Raw genomic sequence first — 15,999 nt, 5'->3', positions numbered from 1 at the left:
CAATGCTTAATTTGGAAGATGAAAATCATTATTACTGTTCCAGAGGAAACTGCTTTTATGCCGTGCTCTAATGATTTTGCAAGAGCTGGAAATTCAGATTGTGCTTACTTACTAAGGGGATTGGGCTGGTCCAGTTTATTTCTTACTTAGGCCAGGTGTCCTGCTTACCAGAGAAATCTTTTGGTTTCCCCCCTCTCAGCCTGTGCATGCTTTTGAAGTGGAAAGCCAGAGACCTGGGTGGTGGTCCTCTGAGTTGTGGTCTACCACACTCATCAAGTCCACATCACAGGCTTCTTCAGGCCTCCTTAGAGGGGGTGGAGGGGTGTGAGCCGTGGGGAGCGGGGAGTGGCTGAAAGGATGGGCTGGAACTGTGGAATGTGGATTAAGTAATTTTTCTCCCCCTTTCCTCAGTGTTGTAAGTTTTCAGAGCTGTGTCTACAGTGCTTATGCAGTTTATTTATTTTGTTTGTTTGTTTTAAAAATGTTACAAAATGCATTCAGAAGAACATTAGGCTACAACATGGATCCTCTGACTTGGACTGGGTGGGTGGTCCCCTTCCCAGTTTACAACCATTTGGGATGACCTGGCAATCATGAACATTGTGCTGGTTTTTTAACTTTCTATACAAATTAATGGAAAAATAAAGAATAATAACACATTCAATTCTTTTCTGAAACCAATTAACAGCTCTGCAGACAGACTGTCTCACAGAATTAGAGAAATTAGGTCAGAGTCAATCATGACTAACCTTGGAAAGCTTGTTGGAAAGTTATAAAGAAGGTTAATAATATCTATAATTTTAGGACCAGCATATCTGTGTGTCTAATGATTACAGTCCTGTAATATGGACTCTCAGTATAAAGGTGACGGAAGTAAGACAAAGACCTCAGGAGCCCTTGCCCAAGGCCACCCACCTAGAAAGTACTGAAGGAAGATTGGAATTCTTGTGTGCCTGGCTTTGAACTTGACCCATTTTGGGGAGCCTGGCTGGCTCAGTCGGTAGAGTATGCAAGTCTTGATCTCGGGATCATGAGTTCTGACCCCAAGTTGGTAGTAGAGTTTACTTAAAAGAGAGAAAAAAAAAAAGCTTGACCCATTTTACCATGCTTGATCTCCGAATGATCTATTCTAACACAGTGACAGCAACATAGCAAACTGCTAATATCTCGCCTAGAAAGTATTTCTAACACTTCAGATGTTCATATGCCACTGTCATAACTCTAACCATAAGTTTATGGTGTGATTAACTTCTTAATATTTTTCTATATAAATCACTCGCTTTTTTTTTTTACTTTTTGCTGTTTTTATTATGCACGACATTAATACACCGCATAACCTTCTAGAAGGGGTAGGTGAGCATAACCGAGATATGTTTCACCAATCCAGAAAAATGCTTCCTTAGTCAGATATTCTCCAAACCCTTTGATACAGAGTAACAATTAACTCCAGAAACACGCCTATCTCTTTCCATCAAATTCCACCGATACAAATAATGGGCAACGCTTTTTTCCTCACCCCTGTTAGTGAACCTGTGGATGTGCACAGTGGCTATGCTGGGGATGACCAAGCATACGGCCATGACGCTGATCCCCAGACAGATTCTCCAACCACATTGCAAAGCGGTTGCCAAGCAAATCACTTACTTCTTAAACTTGAGTTTGTTTAGAAAGAAAATTTTATATAACTACTACAAATGGAAAACCACTGTCATTTACTGTAAATGGAAGAGAAACATAAATATAATTAAAACAAAATATTAAATTCTAGCTAGACACTGTTACCTGGGAATCCTCCGAGCCTGAAACCTACTCTGTTAAGAAGGAGATTAGCATCCTAATAGCCAACTGAGACATTTCTCCTGGGCAGAGACGGAAGGGAATTAAAAGATAGCCCACTTTCTCAATTCCAAGGAATTCGTTGTTATCTAATGGAGTGTCTACATGCTACCTAAAATCTTCTCTGAGCCCATCTAGCACCATTGCGTCCCACCCATGTTGTGTTCACCCACTTGGAAAATACTATCCCAGGCACAATATCTGCTTCTTCACCTCTGTGCCTTCAAAGACACTCTTCCCTATAACCTAGAATTCTGTCCTTTACTTACAACTGGCCCACCTGGAGATCACCTATACATCCCTCAAGACTCAGGTTAAATGGGCTCTGTAAAAAACCTTTCTCTAGCTTTGCTAGAAGAGTGAACCATAGCTCTTCCTTTTCCAAGATATTCTGTCTGTGTTTAACATGGCCCCTTATTATATTATATGTAGTAAGCCATTTGCTTACATGTGTATATGTGCACCAGACACACGTGACACAGGGTGGTATCTTGTTCTTTGTTCCCTCAGACCCACCTTGGAGCCTGGTACAGACCGGTGTAGCAGCAACTCCTAACACAGGCAGATTGTCTATGGAGCACACCTCCTTGCTTGGCTCTACCCGCCTCGACGGGGCCTGGAGGGCCCCTGTATATCTCAGTCAGGGCCATTGTTACACTTGCCTGGTCCACAAATGTTTTCTTGTTTAAAGCTTCTCAGGATTCTTCCCCCTTGCGCTTGGTGTCATACCAATGTGAAGGTTTGACCTAAGGGCTGGTTTGTTTGGGAGTTTTCATTATTATTCCTACTGTGATATGCCAATCAGTGGGTGGACAGGTTATTTATCATTTTGAGAACAAAGATCTCATCCTTTGCATTCCTAGACCTACTGTGGTGGGCATTTCACAAAGCCAACTCCCTAATTAAGTAGAAGATTAAGGTCATTAATTAGATGCAGGTGTGGAAGTTAGGGAAATTAGGCAATGAAACATTTCTGAACAGCATTATTCAAATGGTGGTGTAACAGTTGTGGTGGTGGTGGTCGGGGGGACACAACCTGAGCCTCAGTGAGCTCTCAGCTGAGTTTGGGCAGGTGCGCTGACACATTCATGAGGGCATATGGCTGCAGTTCTTTTCTTTGGGTCTGATGCGAATAGCCGGCATCTGGCTCAGACGTAGATGTCTGAGTTTGTGGGAAAAGTGAGACTTGCAGGCAATATTCTCCTGAGTACTGGAGCCGCAGCAGCCTGCTCTGTGACTCAGGTGACCAAGTGGGACACTGAGTGAGGAGGGGAGAATTTGCTCTACTTCAGGGCAGCCTTGGCTTCAGCCCAATGAGGTCTACAGAGAATCGAGGGCCCTAGGAACCCCCAGAGAGTGCTGCTTTTTTTTTTTTTTTAAGATTTTATTCATTTATTTGAAAGAGAGAGAGAGCACACACCAGCAGGGTGGGAGAGGCAGAGGGAGAGGGAGCAGCAGACTCTCTGCTGAGCAGGGAGCCCGACAGGGGGCTTGATTCCAAGACCCTGAGATCATGACCTGAGCCGAAGGCAGACCCTTAGCAACTGAGCCACCCAGGTGCCCCAGGGAATGCTGCTCTCAGGGGTTAGCACCCCTGGTTTAGATATTATTCATGGGTGTCAGCACCAAATGATAAGAGAAGACAGTTTGTGAGCTTATATGGGACAGTCTTCTCTCTCTCCATTGGTGAACTCCTCCATTTCCATGGCTTTGAACACCACTTATTTGCTGTCAACTCCCCAGTATTCATCCCCAGTGCACTTCTGCTTTGTATATACAGTGGCCTATTTGACATCTCCATCTGAATGTATTGTGCATGTTGCAGACTGAAGGAGAGAACTCACAAGCCCTGTCCTCAAACCTGCTACTCCCCAGGTCCATCAAGGAGCACAAAAGCTCAAACCAGAAACATGGGAGTTGCCTTGGTACCTCCCCCTCTCTCCCTCACCTCCCTTTTGCAATCTCATAACAAGACTAGTCAATTGTACTTATAAAATAGTGACCGAATCCTCCATCTTCACCTACCAACCCTGCTGCGTTGTTCTTTAAGTGAAAATCTGTTCACCTCAGTGCAGGGAACATGATTGAACGTTCTTGCTTGCTATTTTAGTCCCAGTGCCAAACATAAATAAGGCACATAGTAGGTGAGATACATTTACAGAACTGAATGAGCGAATGTGGAAGTTGGGGAGGTCAGGGGCCGAGATGCTGTGATGCAGGGGAGGGCAAGACATGGTGAAAATGGAGTTATTTTTAGTAAACGGAGGCTGGTGAGATCTAGGGAAAATGGTGCAATTTGTTTTATGGATATGGAACTAGAGGTTAAGAGGTTTGTTCAAGGTCACACAGCTCATTTGGATCAGTGCTGGGGTTAGATTTTGCCTGTTTGACTCCAAGTTCAGTGCTCTTTCCATTGTGTATTGTGAGTCTCAGCAGAGATGTGGAAAGGGGCACTATGACTACCAAACAAAGAGAAAAGGATTCTACAGGCTGAGTTCAGAGGGCAGGTAATGCCCGAAGGTCACCTTGTCAGTAACAAATAAACCTCCCTGATGAAAGACTAAGACAGAGAAGAGTCTACTGGTTTGAGCTCTTGTCCCTCACTTTATCCTGCCCTGCCGTAGGCTCATGGACTTGAATCTCTTCTTTTATGTGCTCCACAGATGAGGAGTCAGAAAATACAGGATGGTTAATTCATAGAATTGGGGATGATCTGTGCTGATGGTGCTTTGCTCTATTGAAAAGAAAGACTTCTTTCTGAATAAGAAATATCATCTATGAGCTGACCTGACATGTCTTGCTTATTTAACAGTGACTCTGCTTAAAATAAGAAGAGTGGCCTTTGGGGCCAGTGACATGTACTATATATCTATATATGTACTATATATATGTGTGTGTGTATGTGTGTGTGCACATACACACATACACACACACACATACTGGAATTTGACTCTTGAACTGGTATAATATCATCTTCCAACAAAATCAATCCACCTAATTTTTTTTACTATCTTTCTATATTCCTATTATCTGAAAATGTATTCATGTTATTATTGATGTCATTATATAAATATGGACAAAAAATGTTGAACTGGATGGGACTGAATGCAGAGCTTAATAGAGCTCTGCTTGGTCATCTTGTCTAATGGAATTCCTTAATTCCTTCAATTATTAAGCAATTTTTCTCATATATATTGCATGTGGAACATATTTATAAGGGATAAAAATGTTAAAATGAACTAGGCGGCCCCTCTGTGATGCTCATAGTCTCAATGAGTAGAAAGAGCTGTACCCCAATGTTTATAAAATGAACCAGAAACTACATACTGCAGTCACAGCAGGTGTATCTGGCTCAAGACCTGCTCTGATGAATCTGCTTAAAATGGGGAGAGTGGTCTTTGAGGACCAGGGGGCATGTACAGTAGCTATATTTTAATTAAAGATTAGAACCAAAATATTATTGGAGGTTGTTCTAAAGTTTCTTTTCAATGGCTTAAGACAAGGTTTCTAGTTCAAACAGGGTCACTGGAATTTTATTTCTTGCTGGGTTACTTAATGAATTCCAACCTCAAAGTTGGGTTGTTAAATACATATTTGGATTTAATTTGAACATTAGAAACTTTGCCTTCATTTTGGCTCTTACACCTGCTCTGAATAACAATATAAAAATTAAGGACTCCCTTTACACCCCCCAAAAATACATGTTGAGGTTTGCAATGTTACGTAAGGGTTTTGAGTGGCTGATGCAGGTTCTAGATGAAATGGTATAATTTTCACTACAGCTTGGTTTACGAAATGTTAAGAGGCTTTAGCCCCTTAAAGGGAGTTGGTTTTATCTTGAGTGTATACCAAAGTTATCCATTTCTTAGAGCCTCTTTTAAAAAGTCATGAAATACTATTGATAGTTCAAATGACATTGCAGGGGTAAATTAAAGATATTTGGCCCATGTCCTTGCGCTTGGGTAGGAAAAAGTCTCCTCCAGAACCAAGAGGAAAAGATTATGTGGTAGAATGTAGGGGAGGCCAGAGATTCGACCATACTCCTGTGTGGGAATTCGTGTGATTATATACAGGTAACACTGGCAGTTAAATTGCTACAATAATATGAAGCTGAACCTTAATATTTCTGACTATTAAATGTGACATTAAAAGTTGAATTGTTTTATCATGGTAATTATAACAGTCACCTCTATCTGAAGGGAGAAATTACAAAGAAAAAAAGGAGTTATTTATTTACCCAAAAAAGCCTCCAGTGGTCTTCTCCATGTCTTCAGCCATTCAGATTGCTATAGCAAACTATCAGGCTGGGTGACTTATAAACCACGGGAATTTTTTTCTCACTGTTCTGGAGGCTGAAAGTCTGAGACTGAGGGGCTGGCCAGTTCGATGTTTGGTGAAAGCCCACTTCCTGGTTGCAGACTGCCAACTTCTCAGTTGTATCCTCGGATGTGGCAGAAGGAGAAGAAGGAACTAACTCTTCAGGGTCTCATTTTTAAGGGCACAAATCCCATGCATGAGGGTTCCAGCCTCATGACCTAATCACATCCCAAAGGCCCCCTCCTAATACCATCACACTGTGGCAGGGGTGGGGGAGAGGAATTCAACATACAATGGGGTGCGGGGGGACACAAACATTCAGTCTGCAGCACTCCATAACCTTCAAGATGCCTGAGAATTGTAATGGATAGCTTGCATGAAGATGAATGGCTTTCTAGTCATCAGCACCCACTCTCCTGTTCTTCCCCTCTCCCAAACTTGTCTTCTCTGTCTGAGAAAATGACACCATCACCATCCATCTATTATTCAGGCAGAGCCCTAGGAGTCATCTTTGGCATTTTTTGCTCCCCTAGTCAATATCTAATTTATTACCAAGTCCTTTCGATTACATCCCTAAACATCCTTCCAATCAATCTGTCGTCTACTCTCTCACCATCTTAGCCCAGTGGCCATCATCACCTCTTGCCCGAAATACTGTAACAGCCTTCTTTTTGGTCTTCCTCTGTCCACTGCTGTCCTGTCTAAGCAGTTCTTTTCACTACAATCAGAGAGGTCTTCTGGAGACACAAACCTGACAGGAAATTCCCCAGCCCCATGCTTACATTCTTTCACTGGCTTCTTTCTACTTGCTTGTAGGAGAAAGACAAAGTTGCCCAGCATGGAGGGCCTTATGTGGTCTGACCCTGGTCATCTCTCCAGCTGCATGCTTATCTTGCCTCCCTTTGCTCTCTGCACCCCAGATCTACTTCTCCCTGTTCCCCTGTCATTCCCCACCCAGGGCTTTTGTTCCAACTGTCCCCTCACTATCCTCCCTTAGTTACTCTTCCTTCAGATCTTAATTCAATCTTAAGTCCCTTTGGACAGCCTTTCCTGACTTTCCCACCTTGGTCCCGTGGGGCTGTTTGATTGCCGGTACGTTCTGGATGACTAGCAACTGCCTATTAGATGGAAGGCACTGTGAATATAAGTTTGTGGAATTGGTTCATGGGATGGGGGGCATGGTCAATAGTGGGGAAGGGATTAAGAGGATGATAAATACTTTCCTGAGACAGAAGTGCTTGAAAGAATCCTGGATGTTAGCTTTTGAGAGGAAGAAATTTTAGACATGGATGTTTTGTTGTATGTATTTGTTTGTTTCTTATGTGTTTCACAAGACCTATAGGGCTAATTTGTAGAGAAAAAATGGAGGCGCATTTGAGATGTTCCAGAAGAAATAACCATAACTAATGGGGAAAAAAATCAGGGAAAGATTGTGATACAATCATAAGGATGAACTTTGCAAAAATGAGAGGTGGAGGAATGGGCCACCTTTTGCAGAGGGCAGGTTATCTCCTTGGGGGATGTTGTAGTGATGGTTTGTTTCTCCATCATGAAAAAGAAGATTAAATGACTTATCAGACCCCTTCCAGCCCCAAGATTCTAGTGCAGTGAGCAATAGAAAGGTGGACAATTCGTACACCTAAGGAACAAAGAGAGGGTACGGGTATATTAGTTAGAATTTGTTTGTTTTATTTGGCTAATCCACAATCCGAGCATGTTTCTGTGGCATCTAAGGCCAAAGAAAACAGAATCAAATCTCTTTGTAGATTCAAGTAGCATGTAAACCTCTATCAAGGAAAGGAATTATAACTACATCTAGAAAAACACCTCTGTAAGCTTATGCACCAGTGACCAGATTTTCTGAGCCTGAGTGACCACTGAATACTTGTACCCATAGTTTCATAAGTTTTAAAACCCCCTCCAGCATAAGGATAAATAACTAAGTATACTTTGTAGTCATTGATGAACAGGGGCACTGAGAAATTTCAGGTTATTTTATTGCATTTTAATACTCGTTTGTTTTGTTTTCCTTTTCCTTAATATCAAGCCCCTTTTGTCTTCCATTCCCTTTTCCTGCATTTAATTCTGACAAGTTCATGCTTATTATGGTTCCTTCTGAACGTGTTCCATCCTTCTTGTCCATATTATCATAGGTCATCTATCATTTTTATAAAGTGTTAGACATGTCTGGGAGATACCTGGACCCTGAGTTGACCTTTGAACTATTTCTAATCCTATTATATGCTCCTAAACTTTCCTAATCTACCATACAGATGCTTTTGAAACACAGGAGTCAGTAAATGGATAAACACCAAAACCTTTGTCTTAGAAATAAGCACATTAACTCAAATGTAAGTCCACACTTTTTTGTGGACTACAATGCAGCTTTTTATGCACATTCCTAAACTTGCTATCCTATTCTACATCTCAGTTTGTCTGCAACATTTTATTTGCTAACGGTTGTTCAGAATGGAAGATGACGTATTTTCTCACCTCATACGATAGTTCCATGCTTTAACAGAAAAAGAAATGAACTTCCCACGTATGTTGTACTGTTCATAATCTGCTGTGAAGAGAGCAGAAAAAAATGCTGGAATTAGTTCTTTCCTGCTCATCCTAAAGGCAGCAAATTAGCAAGGCTATTCGAAGACATACAACTTGGATTATGTATTCAGGAATAAGGAATTTTATGATTTTATTAAATGCCTGATATATGCCAGCAACTTGGCAAGTTTCTTTACATAGTCATTTAATCTTCATAGTAACTTGACAAAATTCGTGGTATTATCCCCTAACTTTAGGGATGAGAGAACTGAGGTTTAAAGAAGTGAGATGCCTTGGAACATACTCATCAGTGATGGCAGTAAGATTTTAGCTCCAGGTTTGCTGGTTTGTCTGACTCCAAATCCTGATTCACTACCTCATAGTGAGATATTTCCCACTGATAGGGTCCTTTTCTCCCCTTCATCCCCTCACTCTTCCCTTTCTTCCTTCTTTCCTTGGTATTAGATTTTATTTCATTTATTGAGGATATAGGCTTTAAAAATAAAACCATGTATGGAACTTCACATCAAAAACCGGGGATGTACTGTATGGTGACTAACATAATATAATAAAAAAATTATTATAAAAAATAAATAAAACCATGTAACCACTCTACAGGGAAGACACCTTAAATCCTCTTAGGTAGAGATCCACATTTTTGAGAGGTATTAAAAAACAAAATTCAACTGAGTAAATTTTAAGGACTTTATTGGCTTTATTCATTGATTCATGAATTGGGCAGCATCCCGTCTAGCCGATAAAAGCTCTGCGGAGCTGTACGAAATGAAAGACTTTTACAGGCAGAAGGAAGAGGGATAGGAACTTATGCTAGTAAAAACTGGATCAGTTGTGGCAAGGTCATCTTCCTTTAGGGAATGGCAGGGCTCCATCAGGCAAATTACCTCACTAGTGCTGACCAGGTGATTCCAGGTTGACTGATTTAAGATTCCATTCCTGGGAGATGCTGAACTGTAATTGAGTTGGGTATTAAGTCTCAGTTTGGTGACATGGGCTTAGCATAAGTGATTCCATTTGGGTACTGTTGTCCCTTTCTTAACAATCCCCCCTTTTGACAAGACTTTCAACCTGAGAGATGTGATCCAAATTCAAGGCATTGGTGCCACTCCTAGCTACTTTTCTGAAGTTCTTGCAATTTTTGCTTATCTTCTGTGTGGTATTTACAGCTCTTGGTGTCTTTCTGCTGAATCTCTGTGGTATTCACAGGGCATGACTTCAGGATCACATTTTTTAAGTTGGTAATTCTCTTTGTTCCTTTCCTGATGTTCAAGTCTTAGGGAGATAATTTGCTTGTTGGCTAGTGGCTGGGATCAAGCATTAAAGGCTTTTGAGAGAATACAGCACACCAGGGAGGCTACCATGATTACTATAAGCGGGAGAATTTTCAACGTCTGCAATGTACTTTGGAGTCATGCTCACCCCAAGACTCAAACCAATCAAAATCACATAAGTTGAAGAAAGACCCCATTGAAGGAGTCACTTTCTTAAGCCAAGTGGTTTATTAAGTGATCTTATGTAGCTGAGTTCAACTTCCCCAGAAGTGTTAATCTGAGTGCACCAGGTGGTGTTTGCCACCACCTCCTTGCTCAGCTAAGAGATAATCGAAGGCTAGTCTATTATCAAGAACATCCTTGGTCAGAGAGTCTAAGGATTTTTGTTGGGCAGCTATTGCTTTAGCAACAGATTCTGCAGTATCTCCAAGAGTTAAGGCGAGGTTCCTGATCATAGCCTCGTTTGCACTTATTCCCAGCCGGGGAAACAGTGATCTACCAAAGGAAGCTGATTTTGAATCATGAATGCTTCCTGATAATTTCCATTTGAGTCTGTGGCTCATGACTGGAAAAGTGACAGCCATGGAGGCTAGTAAAATTTAAGGGTCTTAGGCCACACAGGCAATTTTATTCTGGTTACCCTTTTCTTTGTACAGAGCCTAGATGCAAGGTTCCCAGGTTTGGGATTGTTAACCAGAGACAGGGAAATGGACTCTGAGGGCTAGGGAGTCTGACATGATAGAGAGGGGCCTGAGTTTGTTCCAGAGAAACTGAGGCATTGGAAATTAGGGAGAAGTTTGTGATGGGCAGAACTCCAGGGTCACCAACATCATAACAAATTCAATAGTCATTTGTAGTTTGGATTGCCCACTTTGCGATGGCCTGAGATATGTGACCAATGGCATTATCTTTCCAGGCCAGAGCAAAAGGTGGACAAAAGAGTCACAAAGACCTTTGTGGTGTAAGAATTAGGAAAAGGATGGCCAGAGAGGGAAGGCGGAATGGAAAGAAATGTTTTTTTTTTTTTTAAAGATTTTATTTATTTATTCGACAGAGAGAGACAGCCAGTGAGAGAGGGAACACAAGCAGGGGGAGTGGGAGAGGAAGAAGCAGGCTCATAGCCGAAGAGCCTGATGTGGGACTCGATCCCGTAATGCCGGGATCACGCCCTGAGCCAAAGGCAGACGATCAACCGCTGTGCCACCCAGGCGCCCGAAAGAAATGTTTTTGATCCTCTTGATTCCAAGTCTTGTAAGGAAGCAGGCTACCTTGATGTCAGCTACTTCTCTTCCTGGACATTTTTATTTTGAAGTCTCCAGCTAGTGTGCCATTCCTACAGTCTGAAGGGACCCTTTTTTAATTGGGAAATGTGGTCCCGAAGTTCAAGTCCCTGAAGTTTGACTGATTTAAGGGTAGTAAGGAAGACCTGGTATAGTCCCTTCCAAGGAGATTCAAGGAGAGTCTTTGTTCTTAGTAATTCCAATTCAGAAAAATGGCAGAAAATTGAAAAAGTCAGTTTGGAGAGTCATAGCTTGATATTTGAGAAAACTAAAAGAATTCAGGATCCAGTCTAGTTTGTAGGTATATAACAAAACATTAAAGACAATTAACAGGATTAGAATCTAATACCTACAGAGGTGCAAACATAATTTTTCTCTCTGCCATTACCCCCACTTAAAAAAAAAGATTATTTATTTATTTGACAGAGAGAGAGAGAGAGAAAGAGCATGCATAAGCAGGGGGAGCAGCAGAGGGAGAGAGAGAAGCAGGCTCCCCACTGAGCAAGGAGCCCGATAGGAGTTTGATCCTGGGATCATGACCTGAGCCAAAGGCAGAGGCCCCACCAACTGAGCCACCCAGGAGCCCCACCCCCGTTAAAAAAAAAAAGATTTATTTATTCATTTGAGAGAGAGAGAGAGAGCATGGGAGAGAGGAGCAATGGAAGAGGGAGAATCTCAAGCAGAATTCCCACTGAGCACAGAGTCCAATGCAGGGCTTGATACCACAACCCTAAGATCATGACTGCGCCAAAATCAAGAGTTGGATGCTCAACCAACTGAGCCACCCAGATGCCCCAGCAATCACCCCAATTTTTTACAAAAATGGTCATAGTAAGGCTAATTTGTTTGCATTAAACTTGGCCTGATTATTTACATAAATGCAGAAGGAATAGCAATTGATCATACAAGCTCTTTTTAAGCCTGTTCTGTTGGAATTTTACATAAGGAATCTCTGATTAAACTCTTAAAACCTCTTGAGGCCAAGAAGCCAAACCATGGACTCCCCATCAGATTTTACTGCCAATATCTATAGTTTGGGTGAATTCCTCTCAAGGTCCCCAAAATATCCCCAGGTTCCTGGGCCTGCTAGGAAGTGACTTTCCCTACTCATCTAGTAAAGCTGCCAGAAACCCTGTAAGCAAGGTACAGGTCAATTTTTCCAAGTGGCTTTATTGGCTCCATAAAATCAACCTTAGGTCATTAAAGCTACCGGTCATATCTGAGTCCATGCATGTCTCTCTCAAATATGACACTCCAGTCAAAACCTTGGCAATATAACCAGTGTTTCCAATGCTGTCCTGTTATAAGGAGAACAATTCTTACTGAACTTATGTAAATAACTAACTGTATTGCCATGAAACGAGTACTCAAGAGTTTCTGAATTCTGGAGGGATTAGGTAGGAAAGAAAAGTAAATGTTCTATCTTTGTTTACAAAGTTATACCTTACCAGACTGTTGTAAGTCATAGATCACTTAAGAGAAAAGGTTTCTTTAAATCTGGGGGGGCGGGGGGAATTAAGGAACCAGGATTGTTACAGAGAAAAAGTCACAAAAAATTATGTTCATTCAGTTCTGTGTAGTTAATAGTTATTCTGCTTGAATCCAGTTTTTCCATTAGTTCTGCAAATTCTAACCCAGTTCACTTTTATGATCTTAAAGTTATTAAAAACCTGTGATTGTCAAAGTCCTTTCCATGAATTTCCTTGAAGATGAAGCACTATTGCAAAAGCCTCAGAGTAAAACAGTAATTGTAAATGGCAAAAGACTTTAAAATGGCCATGGTTAAAGACCTTATGCCATATCATTATAATGCAATTGACAAAGAAATTTGGTTATTTCTGTGACATACAACATTTTAATATAACAACTAGAATTATGACTGATAACATTGTACCAGGACATATCAGATTTCTAGGAATTTCATATCATTTCTAGAAACATATGTAAAAATATAGCTAAGAAGATTTGGCATCACTTCTCATTTGATAATGCTTCCCATGTAATTTAACAAATCAAATAAACCTAATTAGTTAAACATCTCTCTTTCTACAAGGAGAGAGAAAAAGTTGTTTGCAAATTTCTAAGGACCTTTCATAAAATCCCAAAGTTACTTCCAGCTCAAAAGACTTCATTTAGAATTTGATTTTGGGGAAGTTTGTCAAAAATACCAAAAGGTTTAAAAACACTTGATTGAATAAAATCAGAGGTCACTGTGAAACAATACTTAGTTATCCACTTAATCATACTGCTAATTACAGACTTTGCAGGCAAGTACAGAAAGTTAAATTGTTGTAAACAAAACAAAACCTTAGCTCTTTTAATAGAGAAGACTCACTTTTCTTAAGTAATCCAAGACCTGGTAAAGACAACAAGAAACACAGGAACCTATTTGGATAAAACACAGACTCTTTGTTTTCCAGGTAGATTACTTAAAAAGTAAAGAAAAACCTTTCACAATCTCTTATATCAACAGCAGACCAATAGTCCAGGAAAATCTTATCATTTTAGCAGGTGAAAGAATATTAAGTTTTAGTTTTATTTAAGCAGAAGTACATTATTGATATCAAAATTTATTTTAAGGGACACCTGGGTGGCTCAGTCGGTTAAGTGTCTGCCTTTGGCTCTGGTCATGATCCCAGGGTCCTTCTTGCATCAGGCAAGAAGCCTGCTTTTCCCTCTGCCTGCCTCTCCCCCTGCTTGTGCTCTCTCTCTCACTCTCTGACAAATAAATCAGTAAATAAAATCTTTTTTAAAAAACACAACTTATTTTAAGAAAAAACGTATAAGTCCATTCAATTTTAGCCAATTTGACTACACAAGGTAAAACTCTCTCTCTTTTCTATTCTGAAACAACCAGGACATATTTATTTATTTATTTTTCCCTTAACAAAAACACATCTCTATACCTCATAATTTCTCTTAGCAAAAAACACACATCCTAGTTTCCTCCCACAGAATTATTTCCCTCATTATTTCTAGTAGCTTCAATTACATAAATTATAATTTTTACTCCTTAATATTTGAATTTCTGGTGAAAATAAAGAAGCAAAAATTGTGAATAGTCTGTTACACCAGGATTCTATATATTGGCAAATTTATGAATACATTTCATAATGTCTAGAAACATATGCTTCCTCATAGTAAATTTTCCAGTGTGGCACAAGATATGTCTACAACAAGCCCAAATATCTTTAGTTCCTTTGTAATAAGAAACTGAAAGTAGGTAAAACTATGTTCAGTAAATAATATTTCACTATTTTATCTTATTTGGAAATTGTCTAGATATTCAATGAATTTAAACTAACTCATCATTTTACTTAGCTTAGCAAAACTTTTAAAGTTTCTAGTAACCAGAAAGATTTTGGAAACTGTTTTCTAGATAGACATAGCATAAAATGTAATTATTGCTGAAAAGTTCACCGAGAAACTCTTATCCCATTTACATCTATTTAATTCAGTTGTTCTCAGCAATTATGTCTAGACTACCCAAGAAAACTTCATGAGACATTAGACAAAATCAGCCATCATCTCATGCTTTTTTTTTTTTTGCTAACAAATTTTGTAAGAAATAACATGAACTTATTTGATATTTAATAAACCTAGATAGAATAAAAGTATTGTATTTGATGATTCTAAAGACATGCCTGTTTCAATTAAACTAACAAATTTAAACTAGTTTTTATTACTAAAGATTAATCCCAGATCATGTAAGTGCTTTATTTTCCTTAAGCCAATTACATAGGATGTTTTACAAATTAATTTTGGCAATACCACCCAGACTTAGGAAAATACCACATATTACAACGCATTTTACATATTGACACACATAAACATACAGATAGATATAAACAGAGAACTTATATTTTTGGTTATAAAATTTTAGCCAAATAATACAAAACTCACTATTTTTTTAAATGATTAACTTCGTTTACTTTTTAAAAATTGTTTTTTAATTGTTTACTTTTTAAGTAAGCTCTACACTCAATGTGGGGCTTTAACTCACAACCCTGAGATCAAGAGTCACATGCTCTACCAATTGAGCCAGCCAGGTGCCCCCAAAACTCATTAGTTATAAATGAAGTTGGATTCAAATTGTATTGCTGGCAGGTGGAATAAATTAAGTTTATCTGCTCAGATAGCTACATTTTTGTTTTGTTTTTTTACTAATATTGTGGAGAAGACAAGATAAATTGTCTTATCTTAGGTGAATAAAAAAATTCACCTAAGTTCCAAACAGCCTTTCCCCCTATTTTCCTGCTGATGAGAATTTCCTCCCTGAAGTAGGCATGTCTAAGAGATGGCCTAGATAAAAGTTCCTGGAGGAGACCAGGTAGGACATTTACATCTTAAAAGCACAGGGAAAGAATTTAAGTTCCTCCAAAAAGAACTTTTGTTTCTAAAGGCCAGAATTTTTACAATAATTACAAGCCTTTTGAGATGAATAGGGGAGGTTTAGGTATTGGTAAAAAAAAAGGATAGGTAGCCTTTGAATTGTTTCTAGAGCTGTATTTCTGGTTTTACAAAATTTTCTAAGATAAGGACAGTTGCTTTTAATTCCTCAAAGAACTGGGTTGTAGCTCAATTTTTAACTTTTTAAGGGACCTCCACACTGTTTTCCAAAGTGACTGTACCAATCTGCATTCCCACCAACAATGTAGGAGGGATCCCCTTTCTCCACATCCTCTCCAACATTTGTTGTTTCCTGCCTTGTCAATTTTTGCCATTCTAACTGG

At 39.7% G+C, this 15,999-nt stretch overlaps 2 protein-coding genes across 8 annotated transcripts in view; one reads left to right on the top strand and one right to left on the bottom strand.

Moving 5' to 3' along the window:
- The window catches only part of ATP2C1 (ATPase secretory pathway Ca2+ transporting 1), a 160,714-nt gene that overhangs the window by 1,598 nt on the left and 143,117 nt on the right, over positions 1–15,999 (top strand). The window lies entirely within an intron of this gene.
- Positions 1–15,999, bottom strand: part of PIK3R4 (phosphoinositide-3-kinase regulatory subunit 4) — a 201,527-nt gene that overhangs the window by 170,042 nt on the left and 15,486 nt on the right. For 3 of the 5 annotated variants that reach the window (XM_057315960.1, XM_048216222.2, XM_057315961.1), the window contains exon 2: positions 8,647–8,719. The gene's annotated coding sequence lies outside the window, so the exon portion shown is untranslated. The remainder of the gene's footprint in view (positions 1–8,646; positions 8,720–15,999) is intronic. The other 2 variants (XM_057315962.1, XM_057315963.1) reach the window with 1 other exon arrangement.

Source organism: Ursus arctos, unplaced genomic scaffold (genome assembly GCF_023065955.2).
Source record: "Ursus arctos isolate Adak ecotype North America unplaced genomic scaffold, UrsArc2.0 scaffold_20, whole genome shotgun sequence".
In the NCBI taxonomy this organism is placed as follows: Eukaryota; Metazoa; Chordata; class Mammalia; order Carnivora; family Ursidae; genus Ursus; species Ursus arctos.
Note: the sequence above shows the minus strand (reverse complement) of the source record. Positions and strands in the feature narration are given on the sequence as shown.